The sequence below is a fragment of the Phyllostomus discolor genome, chromosome 1 (assembly GCF_004126475.2).
Source record: "Phyllostomus discolor isolate MPI-MPIP mPhyDis1 chromosome 1, mPhyDis1.pri.v3, whole genome shotgun sequence".
Taxonomy (NCBI): Eukaryota; Metazoa; Chordata; class Mammalia; order Chiroptera; family Phyllostomidae; genus Phyllostomus; species Phyllostomus discolor.
The window spans coordinates 58,771,342-58,776,597 of record NC_040903.2 but is presented as its reverse complement, the minus strand read 5'-3'; the positions used below and the strand labels follow the sequence as shown (position 1 = coordinate 58,776,597).

The 5,256-nt window shown below is 38.2% G+C and overlaps 1 pseudogene; it reads left to right on the top strand.

Moving 5' to 3' along the window:
• The first annotated feature begins 1,713 nt into the window (after positions 1-1,713).
• On the top strand, positions 1,714-3,782 carry LOC114493438 (annotated as a pseudogene).
• The last annotated feature ends 1,474 nt before the right edge of the window (positions 3,783-5,256 follow it).

Sequence of the window (5,256 nt, the reverse complement as noted above, 5' to 3'; positions counted from 1 at the left end):
AATGTTTAAATAGTTCTTGGGGCATTCCTTAGTTCAGTGAAACTGACACATAAAATTAACTATCACAGGGTACAAAGTTTCAGTTATGCAAGATAAATTTAAGTTCTGGGGATCTATACAGCATAGTGTCTATAGCTAATAATACTGTATTCTACACTGTACTTAAAATTTGCTAAAAGGGTAACTCTTCTGTTAAGTTTTCTTACTACATACACCAAAAATAATAATAATAGCAATTATAAAAAAGAGAATAGGAGAAGATGTGGGGAAATAATGGATATATTTATGGCCTTGATAGTGAGGATAATTTTATTGACGTATATTTATCCCCAAACTCAGTGAGTTGTATACATTAAATATGTACAGGTTTTTTACATATCAATAATACCTCAATAAAATGGTTTATTGAGTTTGAATTGAAAGTGACCAGGAGCAAAAGTTTGATCCAGATATTAAGAACCAAGTTTTGATTTGGTTCTTAGTATCTGATAGATTTAGTATCCATCTGACACCATACATATTTATTATAATGTTATTGACTATATTCCTCATGTTGTACTCTACATTCCTGTGACTATTCTGGAACTACCAATTTCTACTTCTTAATCCCCACACCTTTTCGCTCATCACCCCAAGCCTGCTCTCACCTGGCAACCATCAAAATGTTCTGTGTCAAAAATGACAGTGATTGGGTTGGGGGGAGAAAAGACACAGTTTATTGACTATATTGAAATTAAATTTTGGACATATAGAAGAGTCCTGCATTTCTCATGACTGGGGTCAGTGTACCTACAAACAGAGGGCATTCTCATCCAGGACCAGGAAGACCCTGCTCGAGTGCATGGGCTCCCTGTTCTATGGAGGCAACACTGTCTACCAGGAATGAAACATGAGCCATGTGTGTAATTTTAAATGTTCTAGCAGCCACATTAAAAAGTACAAAGGAACTGGTGATATTAATTTTAATAATATACTTTATTTAACCTAATATATCCACACTACTAGCTTAGCATGTGATCGCTATTTTTAAATGTTAAGGAAAAATGTTTTTTAAAATGTTACTAAGATTTTTTTGCCCTTTTCAAAATCTAGTAGGTATTTTGTACTTCAAGCACAGTTCAATTCAGACATTAAATGATCATCAGAAATACTTGGTCTATGTTTAGATTTCATAAAATTTACAAGTGAAAATGTAGATTTACATACTCAAGTTTTTCCAAACATACCTAAAAGTTTTCTAGTAAGTGAATAGAATATCAGTTTTCAAATTTAAGTTTATCAGTTGAGGGATCCAGACTAGGTGATCTCTTTCTAGTCTAGTTGTCTGTGGATCTATTTTTTGCTGAATTACATGATTCAAGATTCTTTGTCATGGGCTTTATATAGGTAAGATAGTGTGAAGGCATTGTTCTCATGTGGATAAGGTTTCCCTTTGTCTAGAACACAGGTGGCAAACACAAGGGCCCACGGGCTGAATCCAGCCCTCCACCTTGTTTTATTATCCCAGCACCTTGTTTCTACCCAGTGGCAGTGCTGAGCTCTCACTTAACTGTTAAGGAGTAGTTACATTTATATGGTCTTAAAATTACATTCAGCCCTTTAAAAGCAACCATGAGGCTGATGTGGCCCCCCCCTATGAAAATGAGTTTGACACCCCTGGTCTAGAAAGATGAGGACAGCAACAGATGGGACATACAGAAGAGAAGGAGAAAGAATGAAGACTCTGTCGAGGAGATGATAAGACCTACTGTTAGAAAGATAAAAAAGAAAAATAGTTCTACCACCATTTTGCATTCCTATAAACTGGCAGTGACCATGGGTCAGAGTAATTTTGGGCCATGAAGCTGCCAATCAGAGCTGGGTCCCTGTCAGTATTTTATTCCCTCAATGTTGCTCCCAAAGTGAAAGCCACAACTGCCTGTACCCCTGCAGGAGTGCCTCCACATCCTCAGGACCTTGAGTTTACCATATTACCAAATGGTTTAGTGACTGCTTCTCTGGAAAACTATGCCCCTGCATCAAGAATTGGTTTGCTCATTTAAGTAGGTAGTAGGTACACGAATTCTAACAATGTAGGAAGCTGTCATTTGCTTCATCTTGCATTGAGTTGGACTGTAAAACAAGTATTATCTTTCAAGATAACTCATGGATTGTAGTGGTTGGTGCTAAATTGGCTTCAACAAGGGAAAACATGGCCAACACTGTGGAATACCTACGGGATGATGTCGATACACTCCACGTAGAATGGAGTTCCTGCTCAGTGTCACCACAGCACCTGAATTTCATCATTGGGAGGTAGCTGCCCTTCAGTCTCAGCTCAGGATTGACAAAGCTAAGGCTTTTCAGAATCCACAGGCCCAAAATTTTTGGAATTTTTCATTAAAATTTTTCATGCTGCAGCTTACTGAAATGCCTTTTATTGTCCAGACTATAGGACTGGAAAGGTGACAGCAGATGAGTTACACCACTGTGTTCAGAACCACTTTAAAAATGCAAGAATGGCTTTGATTGGACTTGGTATGAATCGTCCTTTTCTGAAGCAAGTTGCTGAATAGTTTCTGAACATGAGGGGTGGGCTTAGTTTATCTGGTGCAAAGTGCAGATACGGTGAAGGTGAAATTTGAGAACAGAATGGAGACAGTCCCATCCATGCTGCTTTTGTAGCAGAAATTGTGCTACAGAAAGTGCAGAAGCAAATGCATTTAGTGTTCTCCAGCATGTCTGAGGTTCTGGGCCAAGTTGTTACCAAGGGGATTCACCATCCATTTGACATTCCCACTTTTTTAAAAATTTTTATTTTATTTTAATCATTGTTCAAGTACAGTTTTCTCCCTTTTACTCCCATTCCAGCCCACCCACCCAACCCTCCCCACTTCCCTCCCATTACCACCCTCCCCCTAGTTTTTGTCCATGTGTCCTTTAAATTTGTTCTTGTAAACCCTTCCCATTCTCCCCTGAAATTCCCTCTTCTCTCCCCTCTGGTCACTATCAGCCTGCCCTCTATTTCAGAACCTAAACAACAAAACAAAGAAACAAGCAAAATATAACCAAAGACATTCCCACTTTTAATGCCAGTTACTCAGATTCTGGACTTTGGGATTTATACTATCTCACAGGTTGCAGCCTCTCAAGATGTCATCAAGGCTGCCTACAAACAAATAAAAACAGTTACTCAAGGAAACCTTTCCAATACAGATGTCCAAGCTTCCAAGAACAAGCTAAGAGCAGGGTACTCAATGTCAGTGGAATCTTCTAAGTGTTTCCTGGATGAAGTCAGGTCTCGGGCCCTTATTGCTGGTTCATACATGCCACCATTCACAGTCCTTCAGCAGATTGACTCCGTAGCTGACACTAATGTCATAAATGCTGCAAAGAAGTTTGTTTCCAGCAAGAAGTTGATGGCAGCAAGTGGAAATTCGGGGCACACATCTTTTGTTGATGAGCTGTAATACTGAAACAGGTTGCAAGGAAGAGCTGGATGTTTTCTCAACCCAGAGCAGCCAACACATGAAAGTCACAAGTCTAATATGTTACATTTATTTTTTTTTTCAATGAGGTAAAATATTTTAGACTATAAATGCAAGAAATTGTTCCCAGCCAACCTAAACTCAATAAAACATTCTAAGTGTTAAAAAAAAAAAAACCCTACTGAAGACAAGAGGACAGAGCAGCTATCAACCTTGAATACCTGCAAGTTTATAGAGAAGAAAGCAGTATGACCTCCCATGGTATCATGTAATCAAGAACTGTTTCTGCAAAACACAGTTTTCTTGTGAGTTTAATATTAAAAAAAAAGACTGAAAAAACATCTGAGTACTGTTCCTGATTCTAAAAAATGGATACATATATAGAAAGAGATAAAAGAATTTATTACTAATGTCAAAGACCAAAACTACAATAATTTCAGTTCAGGGGAAAGACATTAATCTAAAACATGCTGAAACCATTTTCTTACACTATTAAAAAGCAAAGAGAAAAACTAGCAAGGAGCAATTTACTGGTTGTCTCAGGTAGATTCCTTAGGGTTGGGAAGAGCTGAGACATGCAGTTTCCTTTTACTGGAGAAAGTTCAAAGTTAAATAGAGAAATAAGGAGGGAAGTATCTCCGTAGCTGTAGAGAAACACTTCATGGAACAGGAGAGCCATGCAGGATGGACTGTAGTGACCCTCTGGATACCACAGCCGTAGTGACCTGGTTAGCTTGTCACCCCTCACCAGCAGATGCCCATTTCTCCCCAGGGTGTGGTCCACCCTTTTGGGGACTAAGTGATCTTCTGTTTCTGCTTCTACTTATTGTACTGCTATAGTTCACTAACTGCCCCTCCCTTTGTGTCCTGTATTCAGCCTTACTGAGACCCAAGCTTTAGATTGGTTCATCCAGTCACTATTGAGATGGTGCATGAAGACATATCTGGCATCCTTTTTGGCTAGTAGCAAGCCTTTGGGTCAGGAGCTGACTGCTGATAAAAACAGCTCTGGCTAAGATCTCAGGATCGTGTGTTGCAGAGCTCCAACCTGTCATGTAGAACTCTTGGCTTCATTGGACATGAGTTTTGGACATGAATTCTGGGCATGGCAGATATTCAACGGATCATAACATCTCAGCTGACTTAAGGTCAAGTCTGTAATCTAACTCTGTAACAATTAATGCATGTTAGCTATCTGCATCATTAGACTAGATCCAAATCAACATAATCTGCATAGAAAAGTGAGACAGCAAAGGCTCCAGCAATAAATAACTAGAATTGAAAAAAGTTTTATTAAATAAATTATTTTATTTTTATTTATACATATATTCAAATCTTTAAGTACCTTTTAATATTCAATGAGGGACTAAATTTTCAAAGTTGGCATCTTATTTTGTCAATCATCTAGGACTCATCAGTAATTCAGAAGCTATTAATTGATTGATGTTAGAATACTGAGCAAATGAATATTTAAATAGCATCTTTTGAGAAGCAAAAGGCAAAGGGAGATAAAGGAGATGATACTAAGCAAAAGTTAATGTAGAGTGAGCCCTGCTGAGAGCAAAAGAATGCACATTTTAAAACATGTTTGCTAGTCTTACATCTGGCACTTTTATGGTTGTTTGCAAAGATGAGAGGGGCAACTGTTACTGGCTAAATTTTGTGATTCGTGTAAATTCACAAAGAGAAAGCAGTGTAACATGTGACTGACCTTTTAAAGTAAGAAACTAAGCAATCCTGGTGTGTGGACCAGCAGCACAAAGCAGGATGTGTAATCAGTATCTTTACT